Here is a 23,089-nt window from a genome sequence, read left to right as displayed (position 1 = left end):
CGCAGTGACTAACTAGAGCAGAGTTTCAGAAGCCCAGCTTCCTGGAGTCAAGTGGGGTAAATTCTGGGGCAGAGTGGACTCCCCAGAGCTCCTGCGGGCTTAGGCTTAATTTTCTTTCTTTTTTTAAAAAATGAGATATAGCACAATATGATATTCGGTTTCAGGTGTACTACATAGTAATTTGACATTTGCATACACTGTGAAATGATCACCACCATAAATCTGGTAACCATCTGTCCTCATACAAAGCTATTACAATATTATTGATCATATTCCTTTTGCTGTGTACTATATCCCTGTGGCTTATTTTATAGCTGGGGGGCTGTGCTTTTTAATTCCCTTCACCTGTTTCACTTCTACTCCTACCCACCTCCCCTCTGGCAACCATATTCTCTGTATCTATGTCTCTTTTCATTTGCTTTGTTTTTTAGATTCCACATATAAGTGAGATCGTATGAGATAATCTCTGTATGACTTATTTCACTTAGCACAATACCTTCCAGGTCCATCCATGTTGTTGCAAATGGGAAGATTTCACTTTTTTTGGCTAACATTCCGTTGTATATTTATACCACATCTTTTTTATCCATTCATCTATTGATGGACACAGGTTGCTTTCATATCCTGACTATTGTAAATAAAGTTGCAATGAACATTGGGGTGTATATATCTTTTTGAATTAGTGTTTTTGCTTTTTTTGTGTGTGTGTGGGGGTAAATATCCAAAAGTAAAATTGCTGGATCATATGGCAGTTCTATTTTTAATTTTTTGAGGGACCTCCATATCGTTTTCCACAGTGGCTGCCTCAGTTTACAATTCCACCAACAGTGCACAAGGGTTTCCTTTTCTTCACATTCTCACCAACACTTGTTATTTGTTTTCTTTTTGTTGATAGCCATTCTGACAGGAGTGAGGTGATACCTCCTTGTGGTTTTGATTTGTATTTCTCTGATGGTTAGTGATGTTGAGTATCTTTTCATGTGTCTGTTGGCCATCTGCCTGTCTTCTTTGGAAAAACTTCTATTCAGGTCCTCTGCCCATTTTTAAATCAGGTTGTTTTTTCGATGTTGGATTGTATGAGTTTTTTGTATATTTTGGATATTAATCCCTTATCAGATATATCATGTACAAATATCTTCTCCCATTCAGTAGGCAGCCTTTATGTTTTCTTTTTTTTTTAATAGTTATTTGTTTATGTATTATTTATTTTGACCGTGCTGGGTCTTAGTTGTGGCACATGGGATCTTCGGTGCAGCATGTGGGCTTTTTTTTTTTTTTCATTAGAGTATAATTGCTTTACAATATTGTGTTCGTTTCTGCTGTAGAACAAAGTGAATCAACTATATGTATACATATATCCCCTCCCTCTGGAGCCTCCCACCACCCATCCCACCTCTCTAGGTCATCACAGAGAACCCAGCTGAGCTCCCTGTGCTGTATAGCAGCTTCCCACTAGCTATCTATTTTACACATGATAGCGTATATATGTCAGTGCTACTCTCAATTCATCCCACCCTCTCCTTCCCACCCTGTGTCCACAACTCCATTCTACATCTGTGCCTCTTCTCCTGCACTGCAAATAGGCTCATCAGTATAATTTTTCTAGATTCCATATATATGCGTTAATATACGATATTTGTTTTTCCTTTTTCTGACTTACTTCACTCTGACAGATTCTAGGTCCATCCACCTGACTACAAATGACACAATTTCGTTCCTTTTTATGGCTGAGTAATATTCTATTGTATATATGTATCACATCTTCTTTATCCATTCCTCTGTTAATGGACATTTGGGTTGTTTCCATGTCCTAGCTATTGTAAATAGCACTTCAGTGCACATTGGAGTGCGTGTGTCTTTTTTTTTTCACGTGTTTATTGGAGTATAATTGCTTTACAATGTTGTGTTAGTTTCTGCTGTACAACAAAGTAAATTAGCTATACGTATATATATCCCCATATCCCCTCCCTCTTGAGCCTCCCTCCCACCCTCCCTATCCCACCCCTCTAGGTGGTCATGAAGCACCGAGCTGATCTCCCCGTGCTATGCAGCAGCTGCTCATTAGCTATCCATTTTACATTCGCTAGTGTGTATATGTCAGTGCTACTCTCTCACTTCTCCCAGCTTCCTCTTCTGCCCCTGTGTCCTCAAGTCCATTCTCTATGCCTGCGCCTTTATTCCTGCCCTGCCACTAGGTTCATCAGTACCGTTATTTTAGATTCCATATATATGTGTTAGCATACAGTATTTGTTTTTCTCCTTCTGACTTACTTCACTCTGTATGGCAGACTCTAGTTCCATCCATCTCACTACAAATAACTCAATTTCATTCCTTTTCATGGCTGAGTAATATTCCATTGTATATATGTGCCTCATCTTCTTTATCCATCCATCTGTCGATGGACATTTAGGTTGCTGCCGTGTCCTGGCTATTGTAAATAGTGCTGCAGTGAACATTGTGGTACATGTATCTTTTTGAATTATGTTTTTCTCGGGGTATAATGCCCAGTAGTGGGATTGCTGGGTCATAATGTAGTTCTGTTTTTAGATTTTTAAGGAACCTCCATACTGTTCTCCACAGTGGCTGTATCAATTTACATTCCCACCAACAGTGCAAGAGGGTTCCCTTTTTTCTACACCGTCTCCAGCACTTACTGTTTGTAGATTTTTTGATGATGGCCATTCTGACTGGTGTGAGGTGATACCTCGTTGTGGTTTTGATTTGCATTTATTAGTGATGTTGAACATCTTTTCATGTGTTTGTTGGCCATCTCTAGGTCTTTGGAGAAATGTCTATTTAGGTCTTCTGCCCATATAAAAAAATTTATTTTTATTTACTTATTTTCATTTTTGGCTGCATTGGGTCTTCGTTGCTGTGTGCAGGCTTTCTCTAGTTGAGTCGAGTGGGGCTACTCTTCACTGCGGTGGCTTCTCTTGTTGTGGAGCATGGGCTCTAGGTGTGTGAGCTTCAGTAGTTGCAGTACGCAGGCTCAATAGTTGTGGCTCGCTGGCTCTAGAGGTCAGGCTCAGTAGTGTGGCACACAGGCTTAGTTACTCCGTGGCATGTGGGATCGTCCTCGACCAGGGATCAAACCCGTGTCCCCTGCAATGGCAGGCGGATTCTTAACCACTGTGCCACCAGGGAGTTCCATTCTGCCCATTTTTTGATTGGGTTGTTTTTTTTTTTTTTTTGTTATTGAGCTGCATGAGCTTCTTGTATATTTTGGAGATTAATCCTTTCTCCGTTTGCAAATATTTTCTCCCGTTCTGAGGGTTGTCTTTTCGTCTTGTTTATGGTTTCCTTTGCTGTGCAAAAGCTTTTAAGTTTAATTAGGTCCCATTTGTTTATTTTTGTTTTTATTTTCATTACTCTAGGAGGTGGGTCAAAAAGGATCTTGCTGAGATTTATGTCAAAGAGTGTTCTGCCTATGTTTTCTTCTAAGAGTTTTATAGTGTCTGGCCTTATATTTAGGTCTTTAATCCATTTTGAGTTTATTTTTGAGTTTTGTTTTGGTATTAGGAAGTGTTCTAATTTCATTCTTTTACATGTAGCTGTCCAGTTTTCCCAGCACCACTCATTGAAGAGGCTGTCTTTTCTCCATTGTATATTCTTGCCTCTTTTGTCAAAGATAAGGTGACTGTATGTGCGTGGTTTTATCTCTGGGCTTTCTATCCTGTTCCACTGATCTATATTTCTGCTTTTGTGCCAGTACCGTACTGTCTTGATTACTGTAGCTTTGTAGTATAGTCTGAAGTCAGGGAGCCTGATTTCTCCAGCTCCATTTTTCTTTCTCAAGATGGCTTTGGCTATTCAGGGTCTTCTGTGTTTCCATACAAATTGTAAAATTTTTTGTTCTAGTTCTGTGAAAAATGCCATTGGTAATTTGATAGGATTGCATTGAATCTGTAGATTGCTTTGGATAGTATAGTCATTTTCAGAATATTAATTCTTCCAATCCAAGGATATGGTACATCTCTCCATCTGTTTGTGTCATCCTTTATTTCTTTCATCAGTGTCTTACAGTTTTCTGAATACAGGTCTTTTGCCTCCTTAGGTAGGTTATTCCTAGGTATTTTATTCTTTTTGTTGCAGTGATAACTGGGATTGTTTCCTTAATTTCTCTTTCTGATCTTTCGTTGTTAGTGTATATGAATGTTAGAGATTTCTGTGCATTAATTTTGTATCCTGCTACTTTACCAAATTCATTGATTAGCTCTAGTAGTTTTCTGGTGGCATCTTTAGGATTTTCTATGTATCGTATCATGTCATCTGCAAACACTGACAGTTTTACTTCTTTTCCAATTTGTATTCCTTTTATTTCTTTTTTTTCTCTGATTGCCATGGCTAGGACTTCCAAAACTATGTTGAATAATAGTGGTGAGAGTGGGACCCTTGTTTTGTTTCTGATCTTAGAGGAAATGGTTTCAGTTTTTTACCATTGAGAATGATGTTTGCTGTGGGTTTGTCATATATGGCCTTTATTGTGTTGAGGTAGGTTCCCTCTATGCCCACTTTCTGGAGAGTTTTTATCATAGAAGGGAGTTGAATTTTGTTGAAAGCTTTATCCATCTACTGAGATTATCATATGGTTTTTATCCTTCAGTGTATTCATATGGTGTATCACATTGATTGATTTGCATGTACTGAAGAATCTTTGCATCCCTGGGATAAATCCCACTTGATCATGATGTGTGATCCTTTTAATGTGTTGTTGGATTCTGTTTGCTAGTATTTTGTTGAGGATTTTTGCATCTGTGTTCATCAGTGACATTGGCCTGCACTGTCTTCTTTTTTTGTGATATTTTTGGTTTTGGTATCAGGGTGATGGTGGCCTCGTAGAATGAGTTTGGGAGTGTTCTTCCCTCTGCAATTTTTTGGAAGAGTTTGACAAGGATAGGTGTTAGCTCTTCTTTAAATGTTTGATAGAATTCGCCTGTGAATCCATCTGGTCCTGGACTTTTGTTTGTTGGAAGATATTTAATCACAGTTTCAATTTCAGTGCTTGTGATTGGTCTGTTCATATTTTCTATTTCTTCCTGGTTCAGTCTTGGAAGGTTGTACTTTTATAAGAATTGTCCATTTCTTCCAAGTTGTCCATCTTATTGGCATATAGTTGCTTATAGTAGTCTCTTATGATCCTTTGTATTTCTGCGGTGTCAGTTGTAACTTCTCCTTTTTCATTTCTAATTTTATTAATTTGAGTCTTCTCCCTCTTTTTCTTGATGAGGCTGGCTAATGGTTTATCAATTTTGTTTATGTTCTCAAAGAACCAGCTTTTAGTTTTATTGATCTTTGCTATTGTTTTCTTCATTTGTTTTTCATTAGTTTCTGCTCTGGTCTGTATGATTTCTTTCCTTCTACTAACTTTGGGTTTTTTTTTTGTTGTTGTTGTTCTTTCTCTAATTGCTTTAGGTGTAAGGTTAGGTTGTTTGAGATTTTTCTTGTGTCTTGAGGTAGGATTGTATTGCTATAAATTTCCCCCTTAGAACTGCTTTTGCTGCATCACATAGGTTTTGGGTCATAGTGTTTTTGTTGTCATTTGTTTCTATGTATTTTTTTGATTTCCTCTTTGATTTTTTCAGTGATCTCTTGGTTATCTTGTAGCGTATGGTTTAGCCTCCATGTGTTTGTGTTTTCTACAGGTTTTTTTTTGCCTGTAATTGATATCTAATCTCATAGCGTTGTGGTCAGAAAAGATACTTGATACAATTTTGATTTTCTTAAATTTACTGAGGCTTTATTTGTGACCCAAGATATGATCTGTCCTGGAGAATATTCCATGGGCACTTGAGACGAAAGTGTGTTCTGCTGCTTTTGGATGGAATGTCCTGAAGATATCAATTAAGCCCATCTGGTCTGATGTCTCATTTAAGGCTTGTGTTTCCTTATTAATTTTCTGTCTGGATTATCTGTCCATTGGTGTAAGTGGGGTGTTAAAGTCCCCCACTATTATTGTGTTCCTGTTGATTTCCCCTTTTATGGCTGTTAGCATTTGCCTTATGTATTCAGGTGCTCCTATGTTGGGTGAATAAATGTTTACAATTGTTATGTCTTCCTCTTGGATTGATGCCTTAATCATTATGTAGTGTACTTCCATGTCTCTCGTAACATTCTTTAAAGTCTATTGTGTCTGATATAAGTATTGCTACTCCAGATTTCTTTTGATTTCCATTTGCATGGAATATCTTTTTCCATCCCCTCACTTTCAGTCTGTATGTGTCCCTAGATCTGAAGTGGGTCTCTTGTAGACAGGATATATATGGGTCTTGTTTTTGTATCCGTTCAACCAGTCTGTGTCTTTTGGTTGGAGCATTTAATCCATTTACATTTAAGGTAATTATCAATATGTATGTTCCCATTACCATTTTCTTAATTGTTTTGGGTTTGTTTTTGTATGTCTTTTCCTTCTCTTGTGTTTCCTGCCTAGAGAAGTTCCTTTAGCATTTGTTGTAAAGCTGGTTTGGTGGTGCTGAATTCTTGTAACTTTTGCTTGATTGAAAAGCTTTTGATTTCTCCATCAGATCTGAGCGAGATCCTTGCTGGATAGAGTAATCTTGGTTGTAGTTTTTTCCCTTTCATCACTTTAAATATATCCTGCACTTCCTTCTGGCCTGCAGAATTTCTGCTGAAAGATCAGCTGTTAACCTTATGAGAATTCGCTTGTATGTTCTTTGTTGTTTTTCCCTTGGTGCTTTTAATATTTTTTCTTTGTGTTTAGTTTTTGTTAGTTTGATTAATAAGTGTCTTGGCGTGTTTCTCCTTGGGTTTATCCTGTATAGGACTCTCTGTGCTTCCTGGACTTGATTGACTATTTCCTTTCCCATGTTAAGGAAGTTTTTGAGTATAATCTCTTCAAATATTTTCTCAGTCCCTTTTTCTCTTCTTCTTCTGGGACCCCTATAATTCGAATGTTACTGCACTTAATGTTCTCCCAGAGGTCTCTGAGACTGTCCTCATTTGTTTTCATCCTTTTTTCTTTATTCTGCTCCTTGGCAGTTATTTCCACCATTCTATCTTCCAGCTCACTCATCCGTTCTTCTGCCTCAGTTATTCTGCTGTTGATACCTTCTAGTGTATTTTTCATTTCATTTATTGTGTTGTTCATCACTGATTGTTTGTTCTTTAGTTCTTCTAGGTCCTTGTTAAACATTGCTTGCATCTTCTCCATCCATGCCTCCATTCTATTTCTGAGATTTTTTTATCATCTTTACTATCATTACTCATTCTTTTTCAGGTAGATTGCCTATTTCCTCTTCATTTATTTGGTTTTTTGGGTTTTTACCTTGTTCCTTCATCTGCAAGATATTTCTCTGTCTTCTCATTTTGTCTAACTTACTGTGTTTGAGGTATCCTTTCCCCAGGCTGCAGGGTCGTGGTTCCTCTTGCTTCTGGTCTCTGCCCCCGGTGAGTGAAGTTGGTCCAGTGACTTGTGTAGGCTTCTGGGTGGGAGGGACTGGTGCCTGCGTTCTGGAGGGTGGAGCTGAGTCTTTTCCCTCTGATGGGCAGGACTGTGTCAGGTGGTGTGTTTTGGATTTTCTGTGAGCTTAGTATAACTTTAGGCAGCCTGTCTGCTGATGGGTGGGTTTGTGTTCCTGTCTTGCTTGTTGTTTGGCATGAGGTGTCTAGTGGTGGGGGCTGCAGGCAGTTGGGTGGAACTGGGTCTTGGATTTGGATGGAGGCCTCTGTGAGAGCTATCACTGTTAATATTCCCTGGGGCCAGGAATTCTCTGGTGGTCCAGCATCCTGGACTCAGTGCTCCCACCCCAGAGGCTCAGGCCCGACTTCCGGTCGGGGAGCCAAGACCCTGCAAGCTACTTGTCATGGCAATAAAGGGGATTAAAGAAGAAGAAAAAAAGACAAACAAAACCCCAGACAGATGGTAAAAGCAAAATCAAAGATCGAAGAACAGAAACAAAGAAACACACCCAAAAGAAACAAAAACAGAACCAAAGAAAACAAAAAAGAAGAGAACAACCACACAGACAAAAGAACTCCAAAATGAAATCAAACAATTAAAAACAAAACTAACAAAAACACAAAACAAAAAACAAAACCAAAGCAGAGTGCCAACTGGAGAATAAAGCAAAGAAAACAAAAGAAACAGACAGAATTGATTAAAAGGAAAAAAAAAAGGAAAAGGGGAAAAAACCACAGGACAACAGAAGAGCAAAGTAAAAATAGAAATATAAAAGATTAAAAATATATTAAAAAAAGAAAAAAACAGAACAGAAAAGCAAAGTAAAAATAGAAATATATAAAAAGATAAAAAATATGTTTAAAAAATCCCCATGGACTACATGAAAATAAAAATTTAAAAAACCCCAAAAAAACAGAACCAACAACAGAATGAATCAAAACATAGTAAAAATAATAGTAGTAATAATGTTTTCCTGGGGTCTCAGCTGTCAGTGTCCTTGCCCCCGCTGTGAGCCACAGCCCACCTCTGCCTCCCCAGGAGGCCCTCCAGTGCCTAGGCTGGTCTCTGGATCTGCTGTGGGCCTTGTGGGGACAGCTTAGACTCTGATCTGGCCCTATTCCCACATGTGCTTGCCCCCAAAGCCCACAGCTGCCAGAGCTAGACTGTTTTCATTTGTGGGAACACTCGTCCACTCAGATATTCCGTAGACGCAGGGTCTACCTAGCTGATCATGGGAATTAAACCTGCAGGTTGTGCAACTGATGGAAAGATTTTCACTCCTCTTCCTTAGTCGCCCCACCCCTGGGGCTTGTCTGTGGTTTTATCCCCACCTCTGCATGTGGGCCACCCACAGGAGTCTGCTACCAAGGCTGCCCTGGAGCACTTGGGTCTGCCCTGGTGAGGACAGGGCGTGGAGGTGGTATGGCTCCTTGGATCATGGGAGCCCTGGCGGTGCCAGGTGTGTAAGGAAGCCAGCAGCCATGGGCTCAAGAGATATGGCCCTAGTGGGAGCCTTTTCTGTCACCTGGTGGAAGTTGCTGAAGGCCAGCCTTGGCCAGGCTTTTTCTAGTGCCTGGTGGTAGGCGTGCGAGGGCCAGCCCTGGCTGGGTTTTTTTTAGCGCCTGGTGGCAGGTGCATGACAGTCAGCCCTGGTAGGACTTTTTTTATTGCCCGGCTGCAGGTGCCAGTTTGTGGGGAGACAGAGGCTACGGTGGTGGCTCCGTGTGACTCAGCAGTAGTGCCCTGCTTCCATCGCAGTCTGGTTTTCCTTCATAGGCATTCCCTGTTGTGGATTTCCTCCCTCCTGTCCCCTCAGGCCATTTCCCCGCAGCCAACAGCAGTCCTCGCCCCGAGTTTGCTCTCTAATCACCATGCACCAGCTCCCAGCCCCTGTGTGCACTGGTGGACCCACGTCCCTGCCTGGCGCCCGCAGGACTGTGGTACGGATCATCTGTGTAGTTTTCACTCTGTCCCGTCTGCCACAGATCGGTTGCTTCAACCTCCTCTGACAGCCTCAAATGTTTCCCTTCTGTCCCAACCTATTTTGCCGTTGGTGAGGGGACTTCCCCAGATGTGGGAATCTCTCCACTGCTTCATTTCTCCCCTCCACCCCCCAGGGTGCAGGTCCTGTCCCTCTTCCTCTCCTCCTCCTTCTCCCTTCTTTCTTTTGTCCTACCCAGTTATGCGGGGATCTTTATAGTCCTTTCTGGTGTCCAGGGTGTTCTGCTAGTGTTTAGCCGGTGTTCTGTGAGACCTGTTGCATCTTTAGATGTATTCCTGATGCATCCGTCCTCCTACTCCTCTGCTATCTTGGAACCCCCTGCATGTGGACTTTTTAGTTGCGGCATGTGGGCTTCTTAGTTGAGGCATGCAGACTCTTAGTTGCAGCATGCATGTGAACTCTTAGTTCCCCAAACAGAGATCGAACCCGGTCCCCCTGCATTGGGAGCATAGAGTTTTACCCACTGGGCCACCAGGGAGGTCCCGTTTATGTTCTCTTCGTAGTGTCCTTTGCTGTGCAGAAGCATTTAGTTTAATGTAGTCCCATTTGCTTATTTTTGCTTTTGTTTTCCTTGTCTGAGGAGATAAAGCAAAAAAAAATATTGCTAAGATAGATGTCAAATAGTGTACTGCCTATATTTTCTTCTTGGAGTTTTATGATTTCAGGTCTTACTTAAGCCTTCAATCCTTTTTGAGTTTATTTTTGTATATGGTGTGAGAAAGTAGTCCAGTTTGATTAGTTTGCATGTAGCTGTCCAGTTTTCCCCACATCATTTACAAGGCTGTCTTTTCCCCATTGTATATTTTTGCTTCCTTTGTCATAAATTAATTGACCATATAAGCATGGCTTTATTTCTGCACTCTCTATTGTGTTCCATTGATTTACATGTCTGTTCTTGTATCAGTATAATACTGTTTTGATTACTGTAGCTTTGTAGATGTAGTTTGCAATTAGGGAGCATGATACTTCTAACTTTGTTCTTCTTTCTCAAGATTGCTTTGGCTCTTCAGCGTCTTTTGTGTTTCCATATAAATTTTAGGATTATTTGTTCTAGTTCTTTGAAAAATGCATTGGAATTTTGATAGGGATTGCACTGAATCTGTAGATTGCCTTGAATAGTATGGTCATTTTAACAATATTCAATACAGTCCATGAGTGTAGCATATCTTTCCATCTGCTTGTGTCATAATTTCTTTCATCCCTGTGTCACAGTCTTCTAAGGACAAATCTTTTACCTCCTTTTTTTGGTTTATTCCTAGGTATTTTATTCTTTTTGATGCAATTGTAAGCGAGATTGTTTTATTACTTTTTCTTTCTCATAGTTTGTTAATGAATACAAATGCAACAGATTTCTATATATTTTGTATCCTGCAATTTTACTGAATTCATTTATTAGTTCTCATAGTTTTTTGGATTTAAGATTTTCTGTATATATTATCATGTCATCTGCAAACAGTGACAGTTTTACTTCTTTCTTTGTAATTTGGGTTCCTTTTATTTCTTTTTCTGATTCCTGTGGCTAGGATTTTCAGTACTATGTGTCTTGCTTAACTTAGACTCCTGATACTATGTTGAATACAAGTGGCAAGAGTGGGCATCCTTGTCTTGTTCCTCACTTAAAGGGAATGCTTTCAGCTTTTCTCTATTGAGTATGATGTTGGCTGTGGGTTTGTCATATATAGACTTTCTTACATTGAGGTATGTTCCCTCTATACCCACTTTGTTGAGAGTTGTTACCATAAATAGATGTTGAATTTTGTCATACGTTTTTTCTGCATCTATTGAGATGATCATAGGATTTTTAGTCTTCAGTTTGTTAATGTGGTGTATCACATTGATTAATTTGAGGATATTAAGCCATTGTTGCATCCCTGGGATAAATGCCTCTTGATTATGGTGTATGATCCTTTTAATGTACTGCTGAATTCTGTTTGCTAATATTTCATTGAGGATTTTTACATCTATGTTCAGCAGTGATATTGGCCTATAATTTTCTTTTTTTGTGAAAATCTTTGTCTGTCTTTGGTATCACAGTGATGCTGGCCTTGTAGAATGAGTTCAGAAGCATTCCTTCCTCTTTAATATTTTGGAATAGTTTGACTAGGATAGGTGTCAGCTCACCTTTAAATGCTTGGTAGAATTCACCTGTGAAGCTGTCTTGCCCCAACTTTTGTTTCTTGGGAGTTTTTTTTAGAAGTAACTGATTCAGTTTCATTACTGGTAATCTGTCTGTTCATATTTTTTTATTTCTTCCTGATGCCATCTTTGGAGATTGTATGTTTCTAGGAATTTATCCACTTCTTCTAGGTTATCCATTTTATTGGCATATGATTGTTCATAGTAGTCTCTTAATCCTTTGGATTTCTGTGGTGTCAGTTGTAACTTCTATTTCATTCCTCCCTCCCTCCCTTCCCTCCTTCCTTTCTTTTTTTTTTTTTTTTAACAAACTTTTAACATACTTTATTGATTTAGGGGCCAAACAAGGCATCATTTGGACAGTTAAGAAAGGCACCTCATTGAAAATAATACATCACAGTGCTGTTGAGTGATCCCAATCACAGGATTTGAGGATGGAAAGGACAGTCTTTGGATAATGTTGCTTAGGACACTTGCTCATTTATTAAAAAGGGGTCTTTCACATGACATGGATGGAGGAAGGCAAGAGTGTAGGAATGTGGCATATGCTGGGTGGCTGCCGAGAGCTTACCCACAAGAGCAGGTGGGCTGGTAAATCAGTGATAAGTCGGGAGGGGAGTGAGACCAGCCTGCCCCACCTGCCCCATGACTCCAGTAAACCTGATGTGCTGAGCACTGCTCCCATGTGCATACTCCATATCTCTTTCAAATGGGGAGATGACTTTTTGATCTCATGGTATGGGGAACCAGGGTTAGTAGTTAGCTCCTGCCCTATTCCAAGTTACAGGGCAGACAGGACAGCAGTGTGATTTCCTGCATTCCTGGGCTGGCATGAGGTTCTGATAAAAGCTGAGGTCTTAGGGCACTGGCTTTAAAAAATACTGTCACCAGTCTGGAGTAAATGAAAACGTGATTCCTTAGAACGAATACTGCCTCTCCCTGTTTCTATTTATACCCTCCAATCAGTGTTTTAAAAAATTAATTTTTCCCTTTGCTTATACTTTTTAAGACTTCTACTCCATGTAAAAGAAATCGCTTCACTACAGCACTGCTGCTCTTCCCATTCTCATCTTGACCCCTCACCACTCCTCCCTCTCCATCCTTACCCTGACCACACCTGCCCTCGGCCCAGTATCTAAGAGCAGGGATCATGCCGTGGAGTGATGAGCAGTGGTGCAGCCTTGGCCTTCTGTTACTAGGATGTAGTAACATCCTACAGCATCCTTGGAGAAGGCTGCTAGGATGCTTGCAAACATGACATCGGGGGTCTGGGATGCATCAGTGGCAGAGTGGATCCCCCGTTTACTGTAGTGAACCAGTGGGGTTGTCTGAGTGTGGTAGGCCTCCAGGCAGATTTTTAAGGCCTTCTCATTATCATCTGATCGGTGGACCAAGGGTTCCCCTGTGGTATCATTTTTCATGGGCTCCTTTGGGAGGTTGAACTCCTTGTGGTAGGAATGGCCACTCTGGGGGTGAATCTGTCATCCTGTGATTCTCCAGATCAGCAGAGAGTCTGGAATGCTGAATTCAGTCACAGAATCAAGCTTCTGTTTCTTCTTTTCCATGAGGGCATCAAGCATTTCTGCCTGCCTCACAGTTCAAGGGAAACCATCTAGAAGAAAACCATTTTTGCATGGAGGGGTCTCCAAATTCTTCTCAATGCGCTCCACGACCATTCCATCTCTCACCAGTTTCCTGGCATCCATAGTTGCCTTCAGCTTTTTTCCCAGCTCTGAGCCAGAAGCCACCATGGCTCTCAGAATGTCTCCAGTAGCCAAATGGCAGACACAGAAGTTTTCAGCGACTTTGGGTGCCTGGGTACCCTTGCTGGCTCTGGGCGGCCCTAGCAGCACAGACCGGATGCCTTTAGGACACTCCTGGGCGCATTTGGCTGTGGGCACGTTGGGAGCCATGGCTGCCGAAGCCTCTCACTCTCTCTTTCATTTCCGATTTTATTTATTTGGGCCTCTTTCATTTTTTTCTTGATGAATCTGGCTAAAGGTTTATCAATTTTTATCAATTTTATGTTTGCTAAGAACTAATTCTTAGTTTTATTGATTTTTTTTTCTATTTTTTTCTTAGTCTCTATTTCATTTGCTTCTGCTCTGATCTTTATTATTTCCTTCCTTCTACTAACTTTGAGTGTTGTGTGTTCTTTTTCTAGTTCCTTTAGGCATAAGGTTAGATTGTTTATATGAAATTTTTCTTGTTTCCTGACGTAGGTCTGTATTGTTATAAATTTCCCTCTTAGATTTGCTTTTGCAACCCATTCATTTTGGATCATTTTGTTTTCATTTCCATTTATCTACAGGTATTTTTTGATTTCCTCTTTGATTGCTTCAGGACGCACTGGTTGTTTAGTAGCATAGTGTTTTGTGTTTGTGTTTTTTGCAGTTTTTTTCCTTGTAGTTGATTTCTAATCTTATACCATTGTGGTCAGAGAACATGCTTGATATGATTTCAGTCTTTTTAAATTCATTGAGATTTGTTTTGTGGCTTAGCCTGTGATCTATCCTGGAGAATGTTCCATGTGCACTTGAAAAGAATGTTTTTCTGCTGTTTTTGGATGAAATGTTCTTTATGTGTCTGTTAATTCCATCTGAGGTATCATTTAAGATCAGTGTTTTCTTACTGATTGTCTGGATGATCTGTCCATTGATGTAAGTGGGGTGTTAAAGTTCCCTACTAATTATTATATTACTGTCAATTTCTCTTTTTATCTCTGTCAATATTTGCTTTATGTATTTAGGTGCTCCTATGTTCAGTGCATATATATTTACAATTGATGTATCTTCTTGTTGGATTGATCCTTTTATCATTATGTAATACCCTTCTTTGTCTCTTGTTACAATATTTGCTTTAAAGTCTGTTTTGTCTGATATAAGTATAGCTACCCCAGCTTTCCTTTTGTTTACATTTGCATGGAATACTTTTTTCCGTCCCCTCACTTTCAGTCTCTGTGTGTATTTAGCTCTGAAGTGAGTCTCTTGTAGGCAGCATATAGATGGGTCTTGTTTTTATCCATTCAGCCACTCTTTGTCTTTTGATTGGCAAATTTAGTCCATTTACAATTTAAAGTAATTCTTGATAGGTACGTACTTATTGCCATTTTGTTGATTGTTTTCTAGTTGTTTTTGTATTCTTTTTAGTTTTCTTACACTTATTTTGCTCTCTTCCCTTGTGATTTGATGACTATCTTAAGTGTTTGGATTCCTTTCTCTTTTTGTGTGTGTTTCTATTATAGTTTTTTGGTTTGTGGTCACCATGAGGTTCATATAAAACAATTTTTATATATGGGGTTATTTTAAGTTGATGATCTCTTTAGTTTGAATGCGTTCCAACAACCCTGTGTTCCCCCCAACCACATTTAATGTTTCTGACATCATATTTTATATCTTTTTATTTTGTGTATCACTTAACTACTTACTGTGGATATAGATGTTTTTACTACTTTTGTCTTTTTGCTTTCCTACTAGCTTTATAAGTGGTTGATCTACTACTACCTTTACGGTATGTTTGCTTTTACCAGTGAGATTTTTTCTCTCATAATTTTTATATTTCTAATTGTAGCCTTTTCTTTTCCACTTAAAGAAGTCCACTTAACATTTCTTGTAAAGTTGGTTTAGTGGTGCTAAACTCTTAGGTTTTGCTTATCTGTAAAACCTTTTATCTCTTCTACAAATTTGAATGATAACCTTGCCAAGTAGTGTATTCTTGGTTGTAGGGTTTTTCCTTTCATCACTTTGGATATATTGTGCCACTCCCTTCTGATCTGCAAAGCTTCTGTTGAAACATCAGGTGATAGTCTTATGGGAGTTCCCTTGTACATAACTAATTCCTTTTCTCTTGCTGCTTTTAAGATTCTCACTTTAATTTTTGCCATTTTAAATACGATATGTCTTGATGTGGCCCTCTTTGGGCTCACCTTGTTTGGGACTGTCTCTGCTTCCTGGACTTGGATGTGTTTCCTTTCCCAGGTTGGGGAAGCTTTCAGCTATTATTTCTTCAAATAATTTCTCTGCCCCTTCCTCTTAACTCTTCTCCTTCTGGGACTCCTACAAGGCTAATGTTAGTATGCTTGATATTGTCTCAAATTATCCTCATTTCTTTGATTTCTTTTTTCTGTTCAGTTGGGTGATTTCCACTACTTTGTCTTGCAGATTGCTGATCCATTCCTCTGTATCATTTAATCTACTGTTGATTTCATCTAGTATATTTTATTTTATTTTATTTTTATTTATTTTATTTTTGGCTGCATTGGGTCTTTGTTGCTGTGCGTGGGCTTTTCTCTGGTTGAGGCGGGTGGGGGCTACTCTTCGTTGTAGTGCGCAGGCTTTTCATTGCGGTGGCTTCACTTGTTGTGGAGCATGGGCTTTAGGCACAGGGGCTTCAGTAGTTGTGGCACGTGGGCTCAGTAGTTGTGGCGCATGGGCTTAGTTGCTCCGCTTCATGTGGGATCTTCCTGGACCAGGGCCTGAATCCATGTGCCCTGCATTGGCAGGCGGATTGTTAACCACTGCACCACCAGGGAAGCCCTGGTCTAGTATATTTTAAAATTTCATTTATTGTATTTGTCAGCTCTGTTTGGTTCTTCTTTATATCTTTAAACTCTATTGAAATTCTCACTGTGTTCATCCATTATTCTACCCCTTTTTAAGAATTACCTTGAACTCTTTATTGGATAGATTGCATATCTCCCTTTTTTAGTTTATTTTTTCTGGCTTTGTCTTGATCCTTCATTTGGAACATATTTCATTGTCTCCTCAATTTGTCTAATTCTCTGTGTTTATTTCTGTGTCTGAGGTAAGTTTGTTACATTTCTCGATCTTGGGGAAATGTAGCAGAAATGTAGAAGACATCCTATGAGGTCCAGCAGCATGCTCCTCTCTGGTCATCAGAGCTCTATGCTGTAGGGTGCCCCCTTTGTGGCCTGCATGTACCTTTCTGTTTTGGCAGAGCCAACTTACTCATCATGCTGGTAGATGGGGTGGGCCCCTGGCTCGGTTGGCTACAAGGCTGTGCCTCATATGGTGGCTGTGGGTCTGCCAGTGGGCAGGGTAGGCTTTCTGCGCCATTGGTTGCATGGCCTTTGGAGCCTGGTGTTGGTGCCAGACTTCTGGTGGGTGGAGCGGGCCCCCATGTGGTTGGGTGTGAAACCTGGGGGGCCTGGTGCTGATGCTGGCCCTCTACTGGGCGAGGCCAGGTCCTGGTGTGTCTAGGTGCACAGCCTGTGGGTCATAGAGCTGGTGCCAGCTTACTGGTGGCTGGGTAAGACCCCAATGCTAATAGGCTAGAGGGAGGATTCCAGACTACTGCTTCTGTGCTGGGACTTGGAGTGTGTGAGATTTTGCTCATGCCCTCTGAGAGCTGAGTCTGTTTTCCATAACCCTCCATCTCTCCCAAACATAAGCCCCACTGGTTTACAAAGGCAGACATTCTGAGGGTTTGTCTTCCCAGTGTAGGAGCCCAGTGTGGGGTTTGGACACCTTGTTCCTTCGGGAGGTCCTCTAGCACTGTGATATTTTTCCCATTTGTGGTTGCCTCCCTGGGGTTGTGGGTCCTGACTAACCGTGTCTCTGCCCCTCCTACTTGTTTCATTGTGCTTCCCTCTTTATATATATACTTAGTTGTGGAACATCTTTTCTTCTAGTCTTCAGGTGGTTCTCATAGACACTTGCTCTGTAAGTAGTTGTAATTTTGGTGTGTTCATGGGAAGAGGTGAGTTCAGGATTTTCCTCCTCTACCATCTTGGCCTGGATCAGGCTAGACTTCCTGTACAACAAAATCCTTGCTCAACTTTCTTCTCTACTTCATATGGGTTTCCTCCCTCTCTTATGGGTTCCCCTATGAACTCTCCCTTAAGAAATCACTTACATAAAAGTCCCTGTCTCAGACTATACCTCTTAGGAATCTGACCGAAGATACAGAAATGGACTAAGGTAAATGACCTGGGTACTGCTGAGATCACCTGACACTGTGTCATATAAGAAACAGTGGGTAGAATAGGACTCTTTAGTAAGAAAGACTTTGTACTGGGAAGCTGTCATCATGGGATAAGAACCTGTCATCATGGAAGGAACCTGATTTGTTCTTTTCTCCTTGAAAGAGTAGAACAAACGTCTGTATATAGAAGCTTCAGAGCCATGTATGCCACCTCAGTGTGGAAAGAACTGTCTAATAGGGGATTCCAAAGGTTAGTAAAAGATTAACCACACTATATTAGTTTCTATTGCTGCCATAATAAATTAGCACACATTTAGCACAACACAAATTTATTAGCTCATAGATCAGCAGTTCTGGTACATCATGGCTCAATTGGATTTTTTGCTTTGACTCTCATGAGACCAAAACCAAAGTGTGCTCCTTTCTAAAGGTTCTTGAGATCAATCTGCTTCCAAGCTTGTTTAGGTTGTTGGTCAAATCTAGTTCCTTGTGTTTGTAGAACCAAGGTCCCCATTTCCTTGTTGGCTATTAACTGGGGACCATCCTCATTCCTTGGAGGCCCCTTCTGGTCCTTTCACATGGCCCCTATATCTCAGAACCAACAGTGGCACATCGAAACTTTCTCATGCTTAGCTGTCTCTCTGGCTTCCCCATCTGCTACTTCTGTCTTCTGCCTCAGTCAGAGTAAGTTCTGAGCTTTGAAAGGGCTCATGTGATTAGATTGGGCCCACCCAGATTATCCAGGATAATTTTCCTATCTTAATATCTATAACCTTAATTACGTCTGGAAAGCCCCTTTTACCATGTAATATAATGTATTCACAGGTTTTGGAAATGAGTGGACATCTTTGTTAGTGGGTGTTATTCTGCTGACTGTAGTTTGCCCTCTGCCCCCTACAGATTCACGTCCCTCCCAAATAAAAAATACATTTGCCCCATCCCAGAGTCTCAAAGGTCTCATCCCATTACAACATCAACTCAGAGCCCCCAAATCTCATCAGTTCAAAATTCCTATCATCTAAATCGTCTAAAATTACGTACGAATGAGGCTCTTGGTATAATCTATTATGTACAACTCCTGAGGCACAATTCCTCTCCATCAGTGGACCTATGAAACTAAAGAAGCAATTTATCTGCTTCCAATAGACAACGATATGTCAGGCATAGGATAAGTTACAGACGTTCCAGTTTAAACAAGGGAGAAATGGAAGGTAAAAGGGAGCTACTAGGTCCAAGGCAGTTTCAAAATCCAGCAGGGCAAACTTCACTAGGTTTCAAGGCCTGGAAATAATCCTCTGTGGTTCTTGGTTCCACGCTAAAAACCTATCGCATCCGTTTGTCTCAGGCGCTCTCCCATTCAAGTACTAACCAGGCCCAAATCTTGCTTAACTTCCAAGATCAGATGAGATCAGGTACACAGGTAGAGGTGAATGACCAGGATGCTGCTGAGAGCACCCAACATTGTGCCATATAAGACATAGTGGATAGAATAATGACCGCTTAGTAAGAAAGACTTTGGACAAAGAAGCTCTCATCATGGGAGAGATGGATCCTGTTTTCTTCATGTTCCCAAATGAGTAGAATAAAGGCCATTGTATATAAGGTTCAAGGAGAAGTATTTCAGCTCAGAAAGAGTCCTCTGGTAGATTTCTGTTGGAGTCCAAAAACAGTTAAAGACTAACCACCCACCTGTACTTTTCCATGAAGCTTTCCATAGTCCTTCCTTCCCTCATCAGGCCTGGATGCTTACCTCTCATTCTCTCCCATTAGCATATTGTTCAAAACTGGTGAGGGCCTAACAGGGGACTGAAAAACAAACCAGAAGTCAGGTTCAGTTAGCTGTTAAAACCATAGACATTTGCAGAGCGTGAAGGAAACACAAATAGCAATCTAAACCAAGTGTTATGTTAGTAATTAAGGGTGTGAGTTTAAGAGTCAGATACCTTGGTCACACTCTCAAGTTTACTAGTTCTGTGATCTTGGGCGTATTATTTAACTCTCTGAGTTTGAGTGTTTGCAGCTTTGTCATGGGGGTGGTAACTCCTACCTATAGGGGTGTTATGCAGATTCACCCAGGAGCTAGATGGGAGGCATGGAGCTTGTCATATGGTAAGCATTCTGTAAATGGTGGCTGCTATTATTGTGGTCTGGTAATCTAGTTATGTATTCCCTCTTCCACTAGACAGTCAAGTTCCTTGAGACCTGACATGTTACATAGTCACTGTGTTACATCTATCTTATTTTAAATTATTTTTTATTTTTTTTAATAAAAATTTTTAAAATTTTATTTTATTGAGGTGTAGTTGATTTACAATATCATATAAGTTGCATGTATGCAACATAGTGATTCACAATTTTTAAAGGTCATACTCCATTTATAGTTATTATAAAAATTGGCTATACTCCCTGTGCTGCACAATATATCCTTGTAGCTTCTTTATTTTATTCTTTGTAGTTTGTACTTCTTAACCCCCTACCCCTATCTTGCCCCTCCCTGTTACGTTTATCTTTGATATCTCCATATTGTTTATCATGTATTAGGTCCTTAGTAATTATTGAATTAAATAACTAAACTTTATTATTTAGTTTATTTGGGACAAACTTTATCCCAAAAAACTTTGGACATCGCTAACACCACTGGGCAAATATTTGAAAGCTGGCATCTCATTCTATTAATTTCTATTGTTCCCAGGATCATAGTGTCCAAAGGAACAAGATAAATCTGTCAAACAATCTTTAATGAAGATTTCGCAAAAAATCAGTTATATATCAAAACAAATTAAGGGAATTGTGTATGTGCAGAGATTCAGATGGTATGGTCTTATGTTCCCAAATATCCATTTTTTGTGAAGACTAAAATAATTTAACAGTAAGTTTACTTCGCTGTACAGTAGAAACTAATACAACATTGTAAAATAACTCTACCCCAATTAAAAAAACAGTAAGCTTATATCATTTCTACATATTTCCATGGAAACTGCTTTCCCATATCTCTGGAATTCGAAGTCTTCTGTATAAGACCAAGATCTTCATGAGGACCTAAATGGCCTTACACAGCCTGTCCTCTTCCTAGCCCTGACCTCTTGGGCCTCATCTCCCAGCACCTTCTTCATCACTCTCTCCACTCCAACAGCACTGTGCAACTCACCATCTCCCGAAACCTCTAGGCATGATATCACTTCCGTTGAGAATGCTTGCACTGGAGTGTAAGGCAGGTATATTCTGTGTTTTACCTGGCACATAGTGGTCCTTCAGTATTTCTTGAATTATTCAGACAGACCCAGTGGCGACGATAGCCAGTATCAGATCACAGAACAAGTGGCAGGGAAGGCATTCTGCCAGGCTGTGTTCTCTAATATACTTTCAGGAATACTAATAACCATTCAGGGGCAACAAGAAAAATAAGGATGAGTTTCAGTGATTGAGAGTGTGCTGAGTGCCAGCCCAGCCAAGCACTACACATGCTTACCTCAACTCAACTTCACCATCCTGAGGATCAGAAAACATTCAGGAACTTGCCTAAGGTCACACACCTAGTAGATGGAGTGGACAGGATCCGTTTAACTGTAGTGGATGAATTTTAAAACTTTTAAGAGCTTGCCAAATAGTGAGGTTTCATTTTTAACTTTTGTTATTGTTTTATTATGTGGGCAAAGAATGTGTCCTATATCACTTCTGCCTTTTGGAATCCATTTGAGATTTTTCTTGGTGGTCTGGTATGTGATAAATCTGTTTAAATATTCCATGGAATCTTGAAATGGAAATCTACAGGATCCAAAATAGAATTGTCTATTAATTCAGTCTTACTAATTATATCACTTAACTCTTTTACATAGTTATTTTTTAGTACTTGATCTGTCAAACATTGAGAATGATGTTAATATTTGAAAGCAACTGTTTTTTATCCACTTCTGTGTGCCTAACCATGTTTGCCATTTGTTTTAATATCTAATATGGATATCAGTACCAGACAACTGTTATTGAGAGTAAGTTTCTGTATATTTTCAAGTACTCAAGAAAAGATTGAGAAATGGAAGACTGAATCAAAGGAAAATTACGGAGGTGGCTGCAATGAAAGAAGCCAGTGGAGATAAAGGTGTTACCTTTAAATATCAAATCAAAGCCAAGTGGTGAAACATGGGCAGTAAGCGTGGTGGTTAGAAGCAGAGACCCTGGAACCAGACTTCCTGGCATAAATCCCAGCAGTGCAATTCAGTAGACTGGGCAAGTTATTAACTTCTCTATGCTTCCATTTCTTGGCGTGAAAAATGGTTATAATAATAGTACCTACCTAAGGAGGTTATTGTGATGATTAAACAAGTTACTATTTATAAAGTGCTTAGAAGAGTGCTTAGCACATAGCGGTGTATAAGTATCTGTTAGCTATTATCATCCTTCACATCCGACTCCTTTTGGTCCAAAGGTATTCTAGAACCACCAGGCTTATAAGTATAATGTCATTTGTACTGTTTCATTCAATGTGTCTATATTAATTGAGCACTTACTCTTGGCAGGCACTATGTTAGTTACTGGGAGTATAATGGACATACAGGGTCCCTATCTATGCTCATGGAATTTACCACTCAATGGTGAATACAGACATGAAGCTATTAATTGCAGCCATATCCAATGATACGAAGGAAAGGTACACAGTGCTATGAAAGTCTAAATGAGGGTGGAGGAGGATGTAGACTAGTCTGGGGGGTCAGGTAATGGCTCTTCTGTGACATATTTGTAATCTACGGCTTTAAAATAAATTACCCCAAACAGTGTCTTAATACAGCAAATGCTTATTATCTCATAGATTCTGTGGGTCTGGAATATGGGAGTCATTTAGCTCAGTGGTTCTGGCCCACAGTACCTCAAGAGGTGGCAGTCAAGCTGTTGGGTAGGGCCACAGGCATCTGAAGGCTTCACCGAGGCTGGACCTTCCACTTCTACAATGGCTTATTCACATGACTGTTGGCAGGAGGCCTCAGTTTCATGTCATATGGGCCTCTCTTTAGAGCTTGAATGTCCTCATGATGTGGCAGCTGGCTTCTCCCAGAACAAGTGGTCCAAGAACGTGAGCAAGAAGGATGCCATAATGTCTTTTACGACCAAGCCTCAGAAGTCACACATGTTACTTCTACTATATTCTCTTTGTTAGAACTGACTTATTAAGTCCAGTCCACAGCCAAGGGGAAGATATTTAGGCTTCACCTTATAAAGGGAATATACAAAATTTGTGGACATATTTTAAATTACCACACAAGGAGATGGCTAGATTGATTATTGAAGATATTCTAGACCAGGGGTTGACAAACTTTATGTAAAAGGCCAGGTACTAAATATTTCTTGCTTTGTGAGGCCATATTGTCTCTGTTATAACTACTCAACTCTGCCATGAAATGAAATGAAAGCAACCATAGACAATATGTAAGTGAATGGATATAGTAGTGTTTCAAAAAAACTTTATTTACCAGAATTGATGGTGAGCTATAGTTTGCTGATCCCTACAGATACAAGAGATGAAAAGGGTAGAGGATTATTCCAAGCAGAAGAAACAGAATGTTTCAGAAAAACAGAATTATTGGGCACTTAAGAGTAA

At 40.0% G+C, this 23,089-nt stretch overlaps 1 protein-coding gene and 1 pseudogene across 1 annotated transcript in view; one reads left to right on the top strand and one right to left on the bottom strand.

Moving 5' to 3' along the window:
- The window catches only part of ERC2 (ELKS/RAB6-interacting/CAST family member 2), a 743,450-nt gene that overhangs the window by 213,486 nt on the left and 506,875 nt on the right, over window positions 1-23,089 (top strand). The window lies entirely within an intron of this gene.
- On the bottom strand, window positions 12,967-13,469 carry LOC132374158 (adenylate kinase 2, mitochondrial-like; annotated as a pseudogene).

The sequence above is a fragment of the Balaenoptera ricei genome, chromosome 11, assembly GCF_028023285.1.
Source record: "Balaenoptera ricei isolate mBalRic1 chromosome 11, mBalRic1.hap2, whole genome shotgun sequence".
In the NCBI taxonomy this organism is placed as follows: Eukaryota; Metazoa; Chordata; class Mammalia; order Artiodactyla; family Balaenopteridae; genus Balaenoptera; species Balaenoptera ricei.
Note: the sequence above shows the minus strand (reverse complement) of the source record. Positions and strands in the feature narration are given on the sequence as shown.